The sequence below is a fragment of the Gopherus flavomarginatus genome, chromosome 9 (assembly GCF_025201925.1).
Source record: "Gopherus flavomarginatus isolate rGopFla2 chromosome 9, rGopFla2.mat.asm, whole genome shotgun sequence".
NCBI lineage: Eukaryota > Metazoa > Chordata > Testudines > Testudinidae > Gopherus > Gopherus flavomarginatus.
Window position 1 is genome coordinate 65,129,676 of NC_066625.1, and position 20,296 is coordinate 65,149,971.

At 40.9% G+C, this 20,296-nt stretch overlaps 1 protein-coding gene across 4 annotated transcripts in view; it reads left to right on the plus strand.

Moving 5' to 3' along the window:
- MYO1E (myosin IE) overlaps window positions 1-20,296 on the plus strand; it is a 160,115-nt gene that overhangs the window by 53,636 nt on the left and 86,183 nt on the right. The window lies entirely within an intron of this gene.

The window sequence follows — 20,296 nt, forward strand, 5'->3', positions numbered from 1 at the left end:
TGGAATAGGCCTAAAGCCGGCCCTGCAGCCAGAGCTCCCACTGTCAGCTAGATGTGCGACCTGAGAGCACCTTAAAGGTTCAGAAACCGGAAGGGAAATAAAGAGAACTCACATTTCATTTAAAAAAAAATCCTCATGATTTTTAAGCCAATCTCATGATTTTGGGGGGGTCTGACTCATGATTTTCTAATGGTGAGAGATGGCAACACTGAGTTACTTTGCAGAGAGGTAGTAGAGGAGTGCAATTAGTAGGACTCTAATCTAGCTCACAGATGATAGTCAGAACCCTCTGGGCAGGAGCAAAATTGTCAAGAACCATGCCAGTTCTCCACTCTTGCTGCAGCTGAGAGCAGCACCAGAGAAAAATGCTAGAGTTAATAGGGGAAAGGACTAAAAATGGGAGTATGTGGGAGGCTCTGGAGAGGGAGAAGAGACATAAAGCTCTCTGTCCCTTCTAGCATCGAGAGGAGAAGCAGGTGGGGTGAGAAGTTTATAAGATACCAACTTGTCAGAGTCTGAAACAAAAGATGAAACCCCAAGGAAGCTGCAGGGGCAGCATTATGGTAGAATGCCATCGCCCTCCCTCTTCACAACAATTTGGAGTTGCAAGGAGCAGGGCTGGCTCCAGCTTTTTTGCCGCTCCAAGCAGACAAGAAAAATAAATAAATAATTAAATAGAGCCGCAGTCGGCATTTTGGCAGCAGCTCTACCACACTGCTTCATTCTTCAGCAGCAGTTCGCTGACTGGTCCTTCCCTCTGAGAGGGACTGAGGGACCCGCCGCCGAATTGCCACTGAAGACCTGGATGTGCCGCCTCTTTCCATCGGCCACCCCAAGCACCTGCTTCTTGCGCTGGTGTCTGGAGCCAGCCCTGGCAGGGAGTGTTGAGCATCTCACTATGCAGTTGCTTATGAGCCTGGATGCTGAGGCACCCTTCCCCAACTGTCTTCTTTCATCTCTGCCTCTGGCTAGTTAGATGTTGAGTAAATGTAAGCTCAGGTATGAAGGAAGGCAGAGGGATTAATGTAGGAGAAGACTAACAAAGTACTTTGAATGGCATTTTCATAGTTAATGACAGCCCGGTAAATAAAGGGTAAATAAAGAGAACACTTCATTGAAGTATGTATAGTTCTAAAGTGTATACACTGAAGATGAAGCATCTACTCTGCCCTAGAGACCTGCGTGAGACTATATTTTTAATTCTGCTTCTGTCCCTCTCAACAATACCCACTCCCACCGGATCCTGCATTCTTTCTTACATTTTTATCCCGCTCCCATCCACAAAAACCTGATCCCGGAAATCCTGCAAGAGAGACAGATTCCCTCATGCTACTAAAAAAAAAGAAAAGAAAAGTTGGTTAATATATTATATATAGAAATGGAATTCAGACAATTTTTACCACTAAAATAATAAAACAAATCTTGCTTAAACCATGTAAAAAATACTTTAACTCCTGTTATAAGAGACATCAAATCTTTCTATCCCTCGCTTAAATTTAATTATTAAAACCTTTATTTTAAAAAAAGAAGAAAAAGAAAAACTTGCTTTACATTGCGGAAATCCTATTTATGACAAACTGATGAGAGATTTAGTGTTTTTCTGCAAATTCCTGAAGCCTTTTTCTTTGCCTACCCAGTCCCTCCCACAACAAAGTACATTTTACCTGCTTCCACTATCATGGCAATGGGTCCTCTGGGACCCATGGGAATTTAGTTTGGCAGTAGGGCTCTACTCTACCCTTCCCACCCTGGCACCTCGTTTACTCCCAGATGTATGAAATTTTAAGCATGTTTGAAAAGTGGGTTCAGGAGAGTTACAGCTCCCAGCTCTTCATAATTTGGTAGCTGTTTGGTCACTCACACAGCTCATCTTTTTAGCTGGTGGGTATCGGGGCAGCTTCCATTGCTGCCTTTGGGACAAATCCTCAAGGAGGTTGTATACATTTTAAATGTACTGGTTGTTGTTTCCAACAAGTGGAGTCAATGGCAACATTTATGGCACACTTGGAGCACTTGAGCCGACTCTCTGATTATAAGGGATATGCTCTATAATAGGCTGACGTGAGTTTACAGGGGAGTGGACTCAGTGCAGATTGTTTGTAGAGCCAATACTTGTTTTTTAAGAGGACCATAAACATTGTCTTAACAATAGAACCCACAACAAAAATCTGAACAGTTTGAGTGCTTTAGCACAGGGCAGTGTAATCTAGCAGCTAAAAATAAAAAACATGCCAATAAAACCAAGCACCTGCCTTGTTTCTGGTGTGTCTGCTGGCGGAAGCAAGGAAAGCAGAATTACTCTCCCAACAGCAGCTCTTTCTTTTTTTCTAAATGCAGAATGCAAATCATACATGAAAAGTGGGTAACGTTACCTCAGAGTTTTGCAGTAAAGTTTATAGTGCTGTGTGAAATTCATCTGGTTTTGGTTTGCAGACCCCTAACTTTCACTCTGAGTTTTGGGCTTCAGTGAACGCACAAGCTGAAAACAATATTCAGCCAAGCCAGATAAGTTTTACATGGTTTCACGTTAAAACCCTACAAAACATAGGCTTCAGCCACAATTTACATCTGGTACTATAAACTGAACGGATATGACCAAATATCCGTGAACCTAGCCTGTAATTTGAGTTTATAATAAAACTCCAAATCATTTGAGTTTCACCTGTTCTGAGCTTTCATTCTGAAAGTTTTGCACTCATTTAGCAAGGTAAAAGATGATTGGTGTGATTTCTGTTAGGTAACACACCTAACGACATTTACAACAAAGGAAAATGAAGACACTAATGGTTATTCACTGCATAAAGTCAGACAACACAGAGAGAAAAAGTTTCTGGCTACTTAGGAGATGATCAAGTTCTTCATGAGGCATACAGACACAACCATGGATGAGAGCTAGCATAAAGTGTGGAAATGGGTGCAGGCCCCAGAACTATTTGCATAAGAAATACAACTTTTTTTTTAGGTTGTTTAGGTTTGGTTTTACTGTTTTTAGATTCTACTTTTAAATTTTAGTACCAGACCCAAGTATTTAATAAGGATTAACTTTTACACAAAAGAGCTGTCTTCAACAAAATGTTAATAGTCCTGGAGGCTGTGTTGGCAAGAAGCCAGTATCTCACACAGTGCTGGAAAACCATAGGGAAGACAAAAGCGCATCATGTTGCTACAGTAAATTTCAAGACATAACAGGCATTCAGATTTGGTATTCTGCCATACTTCTAAGATAGTAACAATAAAATTATTTGCTGTGTGAAGTAACACATTGCATATAGCCTTTTAAATCTCTTTGGGTACAGATATCTTACTTAGCTGGCATGTCTGCCAGAGACATAGTTGCATAATACAGCATTTGCGAAATTGCTACTTATATATATTCTGATAGTATCCGTTTCTTATAGCAATAGTGTGAAGAAGGCCCATTTACAAATGAAATCTGTTGTTGGCACATCTGGTAAAAAAGCTTTCAGCTATAAAGATAGCTAATTCAGACATCTGGTTTTCAGTTAGTTTTCTTCCTCCAATAACACTCAATTTGCACATTGCAATATGTACATTAAACATTGTAAAAACAATTTAGAGGAAAATATTGATGTTGCGATTGTGCTTAAAGTGTGCTTTTCCAGACTAATGTAAACTATATCACTTTAAAACATTAGCTGAAATTCTGCCCACAATCAGTTATGTGAGCCTACTGCAGTTACTGGGCTGATAGATCTGTAACTTAGGCCCAGAGCCCATATAAATATAATCACAACCATAAAAACCTGTCTCCATGTAGTTTGCAGTGTTGTTGTAGCCATGTTGGTCCCTGGATATTAGAGGGACAAGGTGCATGAGGTAATATCTTTTATTGGAACTTCTGTTTGTGAGAGAGACAAGCTTTCGAGCTACATGGATATCTTGTTTCTAATCACCAACAGAAGTTGTTCCAATAAAAGATTATTATCTCATCCACCTTGTTTCCGTATAGGTCAGTTGTATCCCAGTATTGTAACCTTTGGGGGTCAAATTAATCCCTAGGGAAGAATTTAGCCCCTTTATGTTCTCAGTACCGTCTTTTCGGGTTTTTTATTGTGGACCACAATGTCAATAGCAAGATGTAGTGAATTCTGTTTACCAGCTGCCGTGCCAATGGAGATTAGGTATATTTATTTTTTGTTTTACGTTTTGAATTGCATGATTAATGTGGGAAATTTGAAACTCTTTGGAATACAGATATGACCTAATCAATACAAGTTAGAGTAAATCCTTTTGAGGTAGAAAATCTGACAGGAAGAAGATACCACAACAGCTTTGCAAAATTTCAGGCAGGCAGAGCTATATTGTAAAGTGTTAATGGAATAGCATACCATTTTAAATATGAGGTACTGTAATACTAACCAGTGAAGTAAAACATGCTCTCATTCCATTCTGTCAAAAAAATCATATAAATCATGCCAGCAAATACTTCTGTGAAAATAAAATCCTCTTGTATTCTGCAATTGTGCTGCTGTAGGATTTGCTTCTAACACTGTCCTTGCTACGGAGTTGTACTCCAAAACCTAGAGTGTAAGATAACGTTTCAAAGATTAACTTTTTAGAATTTTTAGATCCAGTTTTGCACAGAATATACTCTAACTAGTCTCTCCATATTAGTCATTAATATTTAGGACTGAGTCCTCTAAATTCTGGTCACAGCTCAAGTAAAAGGGTTTAAAAACAAAAGAATATATAAATTGTAGGGGTAAAGGAAGGAATTCTGACCACTAGCTTGTAGTATCAGTACACACATAGAGCAGAGCTTTGGAAGGAGTAGAGATTGTGGCTTCCTGCTTCCTCCTTAGCACTCTGTGTCATGATATATACCAAAAGGTGCATGTAACGTATCATTAGAAAACTAACAATTCACTGATCATTAATATTTCTGCGTGGTGTATGTGTAATGTCAAAGGACCCCGAGCGTCAGTAGGCAGGATTGAAACTGGGATCTCTGAAGTTTAGTGTATGAGTCTCTACTGCATGAGCTAAAAGCCACATGTATCTTAGCTAAAGCTGTAGCAAACTCATCAATCTTTAAGTGGTTTGGGCGCCACTAGAGTTTGGACAGAGCACCACACCCAGCAGGCATGGGGTACATAAGGATGGTCATCCTACAAAGGATTATAATATGTGCTGGAAATATGTCTAAAATGTGTTTAACCAGGCACATCAGGGGGAGTTGATAGTTTTTTCCAGACAAGGCAGTTCTGCCTGCTTGAATGTGTCTCCAATGTAAATTGAGCAAATTGTGACCAGAGAGAAAGAACAGCATATTTGCATGCCAGGCAAACAAAACAGTCAGGTGAGCAAATGGGGAAAAAATGATCACTTAACAATCTGTGCAGAGGATGGAGACTGCATTCCCAAGAAGCCTTCCTGCCTCTTGTAAGTCCATGAACTTTGAGAGAGAGATTTTTTTCTGAGGTTTACTGGACTGTGTGGAGAGGACAGAGAAGCCCTAAGTTATCTTCCACCTGAGGAGACAGGGAAAACCAACTCCTTGGACTATGTGTGGACCTGACTAAGAGCTAATCAGTCATTGCTGGAAAAGGAAGATTGGTCAGGAAACTAAAACTGTAGCTTGTTGAGTTAGGTTTTAGCCATTAAAAAGCATATTTTCACTTTTATTGGTGACTGTTTCTGTCTTTATCCCTTATATTTGAACTCACTAAACCAACCCAACAAGCTGTTGTTTCTGTCTCTTTAAATAAGAAGCAAACTTAAACAAGAAGAGGCTGTGCTTTGCAGAGAGACATCGCTAAGGAACTTGGGAGATGAGTTTACTGATTGTTACCTGCAAAGCATGGCTAAGACTGGCTGAGTCTTGAGGAGTTTGCTGGTGAGGAAGACAGACTGGTGTGTCAGAGAGCTGACAGTCTAATACCCAGCAAAGCTCACCTCTGTACCTTAGCAAGAGTAACACAGTTGCTCACAATTCTGGATGTCTAGAACAGCATGTCACACACTCCACGTGGGCTTTCATCCTTATGGTTTTGCATGTGTGCAGTTCCTCTGGTCGCACACACCTGCCCAGTTACTTTATGCAGAGGCATTGTTGAACAGGTTCAGTCTGCAAAAGGTGTGGACTTCTCTTTCACCAACTCTCCATTGTCTGGCCCCGCTACTAAAGGAGAAACACTACATGTCAGCTTCATTTTGGGGATTTACATGACTAGAGCCATGTGCAGATACAAAATTTGTATCGGCATCCGATCCACCATCTGCAAACATGGTCCGCAGATATAAATCGGTATCCACAGATTTACAAGGCTGTATACATGACAATTTAGGATTTGGCCCTTAAGAAATATGTATGTATACAGTAAATATTTAATTTTTGAAGTGGAAGGTATTTGCAAAGGGGTACAGTTGTACTTGTATAATATTATATGCTGCTGAAACAAGGCAGCATGTGCATTTGTGTATATCTTAAAATATATATATTTGTTATTTTAAAGAGAGAGTTCTGCTGCAAAATGCACAGTGGTCCATCATAATCCCTAAATTCAGCTCTGATTCTTTGGTCTGGGGGAACAAAATTCCATAATGCTAATGAGAGAGAAAAATATGAACTCATTTACTAGGGCCCAGATCCTCAAAGGATTTAGATGCCAGACTCTGAAAGCCTGATCCTGGATCTCACATCATTGCAAACTGGTGCAGTAGCCTTATTAACTTCAGGGGAATCACTCCTGATTTGCAGCATAGATGAGATCAGAATCAGTTCCCAGAATCTTTAAGCTAGCATGCTGATTTAGTACTGGAGAGGTAAACAGGAAGCATCTGTAGTTCTGAAGAATTTATAGTGCATTTGTTCAGCATTTTGTGAAATTAAACAAACAAAAAACTGTACATTAAAACTTCCCCCACTAAGTTAGAACTCCCCTCCCTGAATGAGTAATGGAGAAACATCAATCACTCTATTAGTCATGAGAGGAGTCTCTCTGTAGATACGGAATGCTGACTTCTAAGAAATCTCCTGTCCAACACTTAAAGAAAAAAAGCTACAGTTTGCATTTTACTTCTCTGCTCACAGTTGCAGCCTAGTAATGCCTTACTTACTCCAGTGCTGCTGTATTGAGTTTATGAGAGACCTGACTACTTTAATCAGAGAGAAATCTTCATTAGCCATATTTTTAAAGTGACTATCCAAGGCCCAGATGAGAAAAGTAATCTTGACCACAGCTGCTGCCCAGTGTTAACAGATCTCATGAATCTTGTGATGATTTGGTGGGTTTTTTTAAAAGCTCCAGTTCCTGGAGGCATGTGAGTACATGCAAATTTAATTTTTTATTTTTAAAGTAAGTTTCCACCCTTATGGTTGTGGAGAAAAATATGAAAGTGTGACTGTAGTGTACCCCGAAGATTCAAAAACCAGAAGGCAAAAATAAAAGAACTCCTAAATGTATTTTTTAATCAGTCATGATTTTTTGCAACCTGACTCATGTTTTTTGAGCTTTTGGTGTTGGCAGTATTGATGATGTGCATGTAAGCTGCTGGGGCATGGGCAGTCTACCATATTGGACCCCACATAAGTGCAGGAACTCACATACTTTTAAAAAAGATTATTTTTTTAACTTTTTTATTTTACTTATTTTGTGAATAAATATAAAACAAACAAACAAAAACCCACAGCCTGTGACAGACACCTGGCATAGAAAATTTCAGCCCAAATGGTGAAAATTAGGCAAAATTGTAAGCAAATGAAAATCGGATCTTGTAATGAAATTATCTGGCAACATTAAGTGTAGGTTACAGAGGCGTTTAGATGCTTCCTAACAGTGTGTGCATATGTATGGGGGCCCACTGGTGCCTAAACCGTGGCCCCACCTTCCCGTCAAGACCCTGCCCCTTTTCCCTATCGGCCGTCCTTACAGACATTAAAAAGTGGTTGTGCCATGGCCCTCTCCCCCTGTTCCGGCGCCTCGATATTGGTGAAGTTGGCAGCACAACCTAATTGTGTAGCGTATCTTACTGTCAGTCTGGATGGGTAACATTCATCCCAGTGCAGAGGCTCACACTGGACGTAAGGGTGAAATTTCACCCATTATGCCGAGTTCCATTAAAATAGTCAATGTATATGCCCTGTATTATGTATATGCCATTATGTAGAAAAATAATGCAACTTTACTGCAAAATCAAAGCAAAGCTGCTACTGATAGAACGCATACTTACTCCAAAGACCCTTCCATGCATTGGTTTTATTATGTAAAATCTCTTTGAAAGCTGTGGTGAATTTGAGATGAAATTTGTTTTAATTAAAATACCTGGTGAAAAGTAAATATTTAATGTTAAAAGGATAATTCCATCTTAACAGTTTAATATTAAATGCACAGATGTTGATTATCAAAATGTAAATGGTTAGGCAACTTAAAAAACAAAATTTACTTTCCTCCCGCTAATGACCATTGGCAAGGACACCATTGCACACTTTGAAGACTAACTCCTTCTATATTTTGATTTTTCAAACTTAAGCCACCTTCAATTGCGAAGTTGAGTAGGATAGTTTATGAAGCTGCAAGAACTCTCTTTGGGACCTCGTGCCTTTCTGTTAAAAAATAAGAGAGCTGAACTGATTAAAATAATTATGTAAAAAAAATCAATTTGGAATGAAACAGCACTAACTTTGAACTTAATGCAGTTTGAAGCAGCAGAGACATAAAACCTGAAGTACTAGATCTATAATGTAAACGTAGACAGACTGATGTTCTTCAGCTATAACAAAGCTATCAGGCATTTCTATAATGGAAACATTTTTGTTCCCTGGGAATAGTAAAATGAAAAGCAAAATATTAATGATTGAACACGGATGAAGATGCCTTGGGTTTATCGTCTGATTCTTAGGTCTTGTTTTGCTGATCTAACAATTTAAATCTCATTTGTAATCAATTCCTGTAGAAATCTTGCCTTCTTCTGCTCGCATAGTGTATTCTTTGTAAGTAAAAGGAAGCAGAACCTGCGGCTGAAATTTGGCTTTAACTAGAAAGCCAGTGGGTGCATATTCTACCTTTTGAGCATGCTGCTACACATAATTCCCATTAACTTTTATTACACACCTGCAGCAAAGGAAGAAAGTGGTAAAAAGAAACTAAAAAAATTGTTTGCACTGGGTCCAGCCAGAGGTCATGCCCTTAACAGCGTACATAGGCTGCTGTCCACGCAACAGTGGCCACCCACTGGCCAAAGGAATAACTACTGGTCCTGTCTGCAGGCAACAGCAGAATGACTGGCTAATATAAATCAAGTTGTAACCATTGACAATTGATCTTTGCAGAGAAATATTAGCAAAGCAGGCCTAAAGAGTTGTGCACACCCCTATCTTGATATTCAAGTCTGTACCAGGGATTCTGAGGAGTCATCCGTGACACTTGGCAGACACCCATTGACCATGCCACTAAACGCAAACAGCTAGCCAGAGGGTTGCAGTTGGTTCAGGAGGATGCTCTAGGTATCCGTAACCCCCCCTCCAAGAGAAGTTCTGCAGCCAGATGCACTGCTGCAAAATAAGATAGTACTTCACTGTAAAGATACCCTTATCCAGGGGTGGGTCTGCTGCTATGAAGAACCACCTGCTAAACCTTCATTGTAGAAGGGGGATCAGCACCAGAGCTTCTGGAACTGCAGTAATTGCCTGGAGGCAGCCTACAGAGAGGAATTCTGTCCCGGTGAAAGTCTGCAGCACATAGTTGTCTACTTGGGGTGGGTACTAGAAAAAGTATTTGTCCTCAGTTCTTTGTGATACTACATCTCAACAGCTGTGAGCATCAATCTTGTGAGAAAACAAATACCTTGGTTTCATCAAAGAAAAGATTGTTGGCTGGCAAAAAGAACAACTTGCAGTTGCGGTTTATTTCTAGCCGTGCAAACAGGGCAATGTCTGAATAGAAAGGAATTTACTAGGGTAAATTTTGGCCTGTGAAAATGATTTGGTGCTAAAAATTCCTGAGATTCCAAAGCCCTGAAAGATAGGGGCAGGGGAGGGAGGGGGAAGTCAATTCAAATAGGAAATAGCTGTACTCTTAATTACTGTAATGTTTCACTGGCTTTGTTTTCAGGTGGCACCAATACACAACATGTGCTGCACAGCATCAAAATGCTGTCTTCTGACAGTGCATGTGAGAGACACTGGTTCACTGTACCTCATATGAGCCATATGGCAGGTTCAAAGGTCAGTTTTGTTCCTTATTTGGTCTTAGAACAACCAGGTGAAAAAAATTTCAGACAACATGACTAATGCTGAGGCAGTCAGTGGCAACTTATACTAATTTACTAATCAAATTTTCAAATGGAATGTAATCCATTTAAACTGAAGCCATATTATAATCTTTTTGTGACCATGACATATAGTAGCTGAAGCAGAATAAATTCATCCTCTATAATCACATTAATGACTGCAGGAAGTGGGTAGGAGAAATAGTAATTCTTCTGGATATTTTAGGAGAATTTATCTTTTGCAGCACACACATATTGGAGGTGTGTAAATAGAAGAAATTAAGTCATGACATTCTCAACCAGTGCAGATTCCCCAGAACTAACAGTGGAAGCTGTAGTGTAGACAAGGCTTAGGCAGTTTTACCATCCTGACATCTAACCTTGTTCAAAACTTACTCAACAGTGCAACATAAACTCTACTATCTGTTAGAACAGGGCTTCTCAAAGCTGGTCCGCTGCTTGTTGAGGAAGAGCCCCTGGCGGTCTGGGCCGGTTTGTTTCCCTGCCCCGTCTGCAGGTTCGGCTGATCGTGGCTCACACTGGCCGTGGTTTGTTGCTCCAGGCCAATGGGGGCTGCGGGAAGGGCGGCCAGCACATTCCTTGGCCTGCGCCACTTCCCGCAGCCCCTATTGGTCTGGAGTGGTAAACTGCGGCCAGTGGGAGCTGCGATCGGCTGAACCTGTGGATGGGGCAGGTAAACAGACTGTCCCAGACTGCCAGGGGCTTTCCCTGAACAAGCGGTGGAGCAGCTTTGAGAAGCACTGTGTTAGAAGACATGCTGGAAAAAATGCCACCAATATGACTACTTCCGCCAGTTATGGTAGGCATTGCCAAGTGATGCTGTTTTACAGTCTTCAAAGTTGTTCTTCTCAGTGAACAAATGTTCAGTTGTGAGAAAACTTGCTGTGTTTTTAGTTCTGCAAGACCAGCAAGGGAGTAATTTGCTGTCTGCCTTGATCTCTGATTAGAGTAAATTCTTGAGGCAGAGTTTCTCTCTGGCAACCAGTTGTTGGTGTTGGGCTGAGGTTTTGGAAAGAAGGAATTGCCTGGAGGCTGTTTCATAGAATATCAGGGTTGGAAGGGACCTCAGCAGGTCATCTAGTCCAACCCCCAGACAGATTTTTACCCTAGATGGCCCCCTCAAGGATTGAACTCACAACCCTGGGTTTAACAGGCCAATGTGCAAACCACTGAGCTATCCCTCCCTGCCACTGGTATGCCACCACAGCTGTATAGGTGTAAATAAAGTTACACTGAGGCCTTGTCTTCACTGCTAAAAGAGGTGTGTTCTTTACTTCAGGGTAACTAATGCACAAAAATGCTCATGAGCTATCAGAGGTAAAAACATAGTGAAGACCATTCCCGAGTTGTTTGTAATAGAATACTGAATAGAAGATACAGGAAAACAAGAAAATTGCAAGCATGAATGGGCAGAGAAAGCCCTCAGATTCTACCAGCTTAGCCAGTATGACAGGGAAGTCCTGCTTTGAAAAATGAGTATGCACTAAGCCTGCCATAGAAGAGGAGGAAGGAAAGTACACAGACTTTGACAATTTAAAGCACAGGGACTGCCTCTAAGCATATGCTTCTTAGACAGCTAGGCTTACTAATGGCAGCATTTTAAGTGGCCTAGACCTGGCTTTGAAGGTAACACCTCACTGGATGCAGGGAAATATTTCTGCGGCTGGACAAATGTAATGTTGTGTCAGCCAATAATAGTTCATGGATTTATTAGGCCTGGTTGAAAATAAATTATATTTTGATGATCAGATTTAGGGATTTTAAAAAATGGATCCCTTAAAATGAATAGTCTGATTCACCCACACCCTAGCTGGGGCTCCCCTTCCTTTACAACTTGCAGGCTGCTTTTGCCTGCAGAACTGCAGTAGCTCATCCCTGACCCACAGCACATACAACCTTTCGCAATGCAGCATTATGGTTGAATTTTTAATTACGCCAGTCAAGAAGTGTGTGTGTGTGTGTGTGTGTGTGTGTGTGTGTTACAGTAGAGTCCTTTTACTACGTGATCACCCAACACTGGACAAAATGACACACTGTTCAGCAAATAATGCACTATTTAATGGAAAAATATCTGCACTTTCTTGGTAAACATAGACTCACCTATACTGCATATATGCTAAATTAATTTTAATACTGTGCCCCCGATTACACTGTAGATATATGGAATTATGCGCTGGTGAGTTATGTTTAAAATATATCTTTTTACTACTACATACATATTTTGTATTGTTGAATAGATATATTTGTACAGTCATAAAATTATTTTGTAAGGCTTATATACAAGAGGTCAGAGAAAGGTCACAGTGTGTAGATAAGGTATTTCTACAGCAATACAGCAAAAGAGGATGAGGAGCTTTGTGTTGTTTTTTCCTGTATGTTCATAACTTGTATGATGTGTAGCTACACATATACTGTACAGAGACAGCCAAATTGATCCTTGGTGTAAATGGTGCCACTTAACTGAAAACAGTGGAGTTGTATCTGCATATACCAGGATTGAATTTTGCCTAAGCCTGTCTCACTGAAGTCAATGGGAGTTTTGCCATCAATAGATTTCATTGGGAGCAGGATCCAGCCCATAATGCATTATGGAGGCACCAGAGTAGCCCTGTTGTCAAGTTGAAATTAAAACTTCAGGTGTATTAAATTCTCACAATATTGCACTCCTTTGAGAAGAGTATTCTTTGGAAACTTTCTAAATAGTCTCTGCTAAAAAAAAAAAAAGAGAAAAAAGGTAAATATTCCAAACAATACAATATGTAATCCTCAGTCACCAGGCAGAAACAGTAATGTAGCCATTTAGTTTGGCTTTTATGTACATTTTTTCACATTGGTAACATTTTATTTATTTCACCTTATAAGAATTCCTTTTTTGGTATTGTTCCCTGACTCACTAAAGTGTGGTGTAAGATATGCAGTCTATGGATGCCTCACACTCATAACCAAGATTGGGGAAACAACCTTCACAAAGTAGAAGTGCTTTTCAAAATAGCAGTTGCTTCAATGCAAGAAGATAACGTTACCCATCACAGAAATTACCTTTTTTCTATTTTCTACCCCTAATTGTGATTTTTAGGGTGTGAGTTTTCTGGCTTCCTTTTTCTTATTTTGTTCTTCAGTGCATTTATGATGTTTTTATTTTCCTTCTTGGTTCAAGCTGCCTGTCCTACAACTAAAAATTGAATACCTTTTCTTTGTCATTTCCTCAGATCTTCAGCACTGCTTTTTGTCTTCCTTTCTTAATGTTTCCCTCATGTTTAATTTAAAGCATTTGCCTTTTATCTTGGTCAGTCTCTTTAGCTGCTTTTGCTCTCTTTCCTTTCATTTCCTCTTTCGAATATTCTCTTACTGTTGCAGCAATATTCCTATTTTTCTTCTTAATGTACATATATAGCAGCTGTTTTAAGCACATTTCTCTCTTGTTGTTGTTCCCTTTTGATTTTTGATCACCACCACCTGGGATTGAAATTCACATTAAAGTTTCCAGAGTATTTTTCTACTGATAATATATCTTTTCATGCTGGCAAAGTATGTGAAAGACTACTATAAATGGATTGTAAATTATAAGTATTTTGATAGCTGATGTCACTGCTGAGTAGCTGTGTGCTTATTTTGGTCCCAGGATAATTCTTTAGATTAAAAAAAGAGGGAAAAAAGGGGTCTGGAGCGCACAAATAAGGTTTAGATCTTTTTTAGAAAGTTTAGAAAAATGAGTTCAACCCATGTTTATAAATAAATGGATTCATTGCTTAGCATACGGAGATGCTTTAAAATGAGCATTTCACAGAGTGGTTCTAAATAAAGATTGGGTTGAAGAGAGAGACCTGATAACCAAAACTTCTTTTTGGTTTAGGTTTTGAGGCTAATTACCTTAATTGTGAGCCTAACTTTGGGAAAGTAGATAAAAGTTGAGGCATCTTTTGGGATCGCTGTGTTTTCTATCCCTCTTTCCCTCTCGGAAGCACACGCTAAAAGATCTTATATATGCTAAGGGAAAAAATGAGAAGCATGATTCCCTACTGGTATAGCTCCGATGGGTTAGTGGTGGAAACTGTAGTGTAGATGGGATGCAGGCGGTTTTACCTCCATGACATCTTGTGTTACCATGGCAGCTGTAAGCTCATATTTCTGATCTGGTTGGGAGGAGAACACAGATGCTGCGCCTGCAAGTATTTGTTGTGACTAGAAAAAAAAAAGTTGTCACACCTTTAACTGCGGAAAGTAAATATTTTGTGCCCTCTTGAGAGCTGTGAATCACCTTTTGCTGGAGAGAAGGTTGCCATGATCTGGAGTTGCACTGATGGTGAATTACAGGTCCATTTCTTTCATTGTAGATGCAGCCAAAGGCTCTGGTGACCATCCCTCTGGCAGAAGATCTTACAAATTCTGCTCATTCAGATGGCTAGAGAGGGTTGCTGCAGAGAGACGTTAGGCATGCCTAGCCCTTCCTCAGGGACTGAATGTGAAGTCTCTTCAGATTTCTTGTTTTAAGTTTTGTATTTTTAGACAAAGCACTTTAAAATGGTCAGAACTACAAAATATTTGCTTTCCTCAGTTAAAGAAAACCCTGTTGTGTGTCCCAGCATGACCCAACCTTTTTATAGCTACATCAAATAGTTGTAGAGTAGGATGTTGTCATTTCTTGTTCTTTTTCATAATAAGGACAGAAATAAAAACACAGACAGTTGCCATTGTAACACAAGGTGGAGTCTGACATCCAAACTTCTGTAAATAAAAATCCAGCTGCAGCATTTGATCCATCTGCTTACATTCTGAAGAAAACAAACAATAATGATGTGCTTGTAACCCATAATTTGTGGAATTATGTAAGCAGGGAATTTATCTTATGTATTCAGCATTTCATTTATGCAGTACAAGTGAGAACAGTTATAAAATTTGGGGCTTCAGTGCATTACTCTCTTTGCCACCCTTCTGTCTTCTTCAAGATTCAAATAGCCTTATCTGTTTGTTTTAATCAACAATTGACTTGTACTATTAGAAGATAGTTACAAAAAGGGAGATTCACCACTGGGTACATGGACTAGTCCAAAGTGTCTGTAGAATGATCTTCTTGTCTGTTGTTGCTGAGACTTGAGAGATCAGAAAAATGGAAAGTGCATCTTAATCTTAATTTCTAGCTTGTTTACGGTTTTGATTGTATCAGAGCATTTATAACAGGAATAACAGAATAAAACTGAGCAGAAGACTATAATCATGTGATCAATATCCGCTGGTGTTATTGGTTGTCAGATTTCAGTCTTACAATTGAGTTCAATGTGCTAGCTATTGCATTGGCATTCCTAAAGTGTGGTAGCTCTAACAGCAGAACATTAGTGCACAGGAAGTCATTATATGACCCCCAAATATTCTTGTCGGAATGCAAAGTGGGTCTGATCATAAGCATGGAAGAGCAACAAAATGAAAAACAAAAGCTGACAACAATGCACTACACACCTTTATTCCTGTTTCCTTGTCCCGCCTCAGTTCCTAAGGCTGTGTCTACACTACACAGCCTTTAGCGACATGGCTATCTCTCTCCTGCTGACAAAAAACTTCTACCCCCAATGAGCGGCATTTGCACTCCTGACGACAACACGCTGTTCACACTGGCACTTGTCCCAGCAAAACTTTTGTCTTTCAGGGTTTTTTTGTTTTTTTTAACACCTCTGAAAGACAAAAGTTTTGTCGTTCAATTGCCAGTGCAGACATAGCCTAAATCTACTCCAAACATTGGTTTTAGAGCAGGTCCTCCTCAAACTAGGGCCACCGCTTTTTCAGGGAAAGTCCCTGGCGAGTCGGGCCAGTTTGTTTACCTGCCATGTCCGCAGGTTCGGCCGATTACGGCTCCCACTGGCTGCAGTTTGCCTCTGCAGGCCAATGGGGGCTGCAGGAAGGGCGGCCAGCACATCCCTCAGCCCGTGCCACTTTCTGCAGCCCCCACGGATCTGGAGCGGTGAACGCGGCCAGTGGGAGCTGCGATCGGCTGAACCTGCGGACACGGCAGGTAAACAAACCGGCCCAGCCCACCAGGAGCTTTCCCTGAACAAGTGGCAGCCCTAGTTTAAGAACCACTGTTTTAGAGAACATCAACCAAGTTGCTGAGGGACCCCTTGCATCCTGACCCCCTGGACCTCTCTTCCAGCCTGTGTTTTTGAGAACTCAGCGCAAGTTGAGGTTTGTTTAAATCTGCCAAGCTCCTCTTTTTACAGCTACTCAGGCTTTGTCTTCACTGACAATGTTATCTTGCTATAGAATCCTAAGGGGAGACAAAGCATTTGTAGTGTTTACTGCAAGATAGCTAGGTGAAGTCATACCCCTACCCACATCATGGTTTTTGACCTTGTCAAGTTTACCTCTCTAAAACTGATGTGCTTTGTCTTTGCTAACTTAGCTATCTCAGGTTTCAGAGTATTAGCCAAGTTAGTCTGTATCCGCAAAAAGAATAGGAGTACTTGTGGCACCTTAGAGACTAACAAATTTATTGTAGCACAAGCTTTCGTGGGCTACAGTTCACTTCATCGGATACATGCATCCGATGGAGTGAGCTGTAGCCCACGAAAGCTTATGCTACAATAAATTCGTTAGTCTCTAAGGTGCCACAAGTATTCCTATTCTTTTAGCTAACTCAGTGCCTCACAAACTTGTATTGGTTCCCGTACCACCCAGTGGCAGACTTAGAGTTAGTGGGGCCCTGTGCACAGCTTCATTCCCCCCACCCACCACTGCCGGGGACCCAGCCAAGAAGAAGAACATTCTCGCTTATCTCCCCTGCTGTTTTTCATTCCTTTTTTCTTCATCTTCCTCCTATATTATAAGTAACAGGAAGTAAATGAAAATAAAATGAGGCACCTTGATTGTTTTTGTAGTCTTTTTTTTCCCTCACAGACTACTTAAAAATTGCTGAGGGTCTCGGCAGACCACTTAATGATCTTTCCAAGAATAAACGGACACAAATCTAACATCAGGAATCATAACATTCAAAAACCAATAGGAGAACACTTCAACCTCTCTAACCACTCAGTGACAGACGTTAAGGTGGCAATTTTTGTAAAAATGTGTAGCTCCCTCACAGGATTTGGCTGCAGTGTTCCAAAACTGCCGTCTCTAGATATTCAGAAGTGTGGGATTTTAGTGGGGCAAAACAAAGAAATCGCTCTACAACTTCACCATTGCCAATCACATATCTTAAAATTAAGGTTAATTGGTCTACATGACTCACATCTGGTGTTGAATCGATTATTATGGAATAGTTCCTGGCATCCTTTACTTCATCAGTGAATTGGTTTCTGAGCCGCTCTGCCATTGTAGTGCTGAATTCATTGTAGGTTTGGTGTGTTAAAAAGTTGGTCTTCCCTGAGCCACAATACTGATGATTTTTCAAATGTTCTTTGAGCAAATCGTCAAATTTCAAATATTCTGACCCTCAGCTGATCTTTTAGTCATATAGCTTGAAATATCTTCCAAAAATGAATTCGTTCCTTCATTTAAAAAAATGCTTCCAAATCACTATTTTCATTGTGTTAAGGCAAAGTCCACCAGTCTCAGGCAGAAGCTTTTTCACATTATATGAAAACTTTTACATGGTTGGCCTATGTCTTGCAGGTGCCTCTTTCTTGACAAATCTAAGTTAAATCAAATACCACTTGTTATTGTGACTGGTTAAAATAAAAAAAATATTGGAAGATGCCAAAATTTTCTGTGATAAAATGCTAAACTGGCAGAGTTTCATTTATAATTTGTAGCAAGAAATACACATTTAAGAATGAATTTTCTTCTGACATGGCATATACTTTTCCTATATGAAATAACACATTGATAGTATCTGACATACAAAAGGCAGAAACTTTGGTAACTTGTCCATTCTGCAGCTCCATTGGGCTGTGGATTCCCTGAATGCCATCTACATGGCTACAGAAGGGTGGGCTTGGGGTCACTCAGGGACAGTGGACTCACAATTAGGCAGGTCCACCAGAGTGTAGATTCATTAGTGGGAAATACTCTTACCACTCTAAAGGGCTGATACAGTGCCTATTAAAAGTCAGTGGGAGTCTTTCCAGTGGTGAGCTGGAGCCGGTTCGCACCAGTTCGCAGGAACTGGTTGCTAAATTTAGAAACCCTTTTAGAACTGGTTGTTCCAGGACAACCTGTTCTAAAAAAGCTTTTAAATTTAACAAAAGCTCGAGCAGCTGTCCACCCAGCCCCAGCTTACATCCCCCTCCTCCCCTGAATGCTCTGCCCTCCTCCTCCTCCCCCTCCCCTGCTTCCCACGAATTCATGGGAAGCGTGAAACCAGCAACAGGCAGGTAAGCTGGTGCTGGGGGGTGCGAGGAGGACTCCAGGGAGGCACGGCACGGCACGGCTCTGTCCAACTCTCCTTGGCCCTGGCCTGGCCCCGGCCAAACGCCCCAGCCCAGTCCTGGCCGAGGACCCTCGGCTCTGGCCCCAGTGGCTCTGGCCCAGCTCGGGCCCCGCAGCACCGGTCCCAGCCAAGCGGCTCCGGTCCGGCCCAGGGAGTCTCGGGCCCCGCGGTGCTGGTCCCGGTCCCGGTCCCGGCCGAGCGGCCCCGCCCCAGCCCCAGGCAGTGCGGTAAGGAGGCAGGTAGCAGGGAGGGGGTGTTGGAAGAGGGCAGTGGAGTTTGGTGGATTGTAGGGGGGTGGATGGGGTCGGGGCGGTCAGAGGGCAGGGAACGGGGATTGAATGGGGGCAAGGGTCCCCAGGGGGCAGTCAGGAAGGAGCAGGGGTTGGATGAGGCAGTTGGGGACAGTCAGGAACAGAGAGGAGGAGTGGTTGGATGAGGCAGAAGTCCCAGCGGGCCATCTGGAATGAGAAGAGGGGTTGGATGGGACGGCAGGGGGCAGTCAGGGGATAGGGAAGTGGGGTGGATGGGTCAGGGGTCCTGGGAAACATGGGGGGTTGGATGGGACATGACCCCCTGAGGGGGACACGACCCCCTCGTGGGGTGAGGAGGAGGGAACCTGTTAATATTTTGGCAGCTCATCACTGAGTCTTTCCATTACTTTCTCTGGGTTTTGAGACTAGACTCTTAGGCCTTGTATATATTACAGGTTTCACTGATTTTCCTCAAGATGTGCTTTTAAAATTGTTTTAGTTAAATTGGTGCAAACCCTTGTGTGAACACTTTTAATAGATTTAAAATTGGCTTACATCAATGTAGCTTAATTGATTGATTCTTTACCAATTTAAGCTACATATAAGCCATATGTTTAAGAGTGTCCACATATGGGTTTGCACTGGTTTAAGTAAACAGATTTGAAGACTGGCTTTAGTTTAAAGTTGTGTGCTTTGTAATATTTTGAGACTTCAGTAGTAACCATAGAGTACAGTAGTTCCTCTGGCACTCTGTAGCCTGCTGAGAGAATTCCTATGTAAATATCAACTAAATACAAGAATTCATAGATTTTAAAATGAGAAGGGAACATTAAGATCAAACCGTCTGACCTCTTGCATTACACAATCCATAGAATATCACCCAATAATTTCTGCATCTAATTCATAACTTCTGTTTGAGTTATAGTATATTCATTCAGAAAAATATCCAGTCTTGACTTAAAGACTGCAGGTAATAGAGAATCCACCATATCCCTAGTTAGTTGTTTCAGTGCTTAATTATAGTGATTGTTAAATGTTTGCACCTTATTTATAGTATGGAGGGTTTTTTTTTTGAGCTTCAGTTTCCAGTCATTTGATCTCATTATGCCTTTCTTTGCTAGATTAAAGAGCTGTGTATTATTGGAAATCTCTCCCCATGTAGGTTCTTGTAGACCATGATCAAATCAGCTCCTAATCTTCTCTTTGATAAACTAAATAGATTGATGAGTGACTGATACTTCAATTGTTAACTGAAAATTTTGAAGTTCACATTATTTGTGTATACAGAGATGCCTTTTTATTTGTCTCTGAGTCTAAGCAAGAGATGAGGGATGCTGTTTAATGTGAGAAAATAATTTGGGGATCAGCATATCTGAATGAACTGACTCTTCAATTTTTAAAGCTAATGAGAAATCTGTATCTCTTCAATATATAT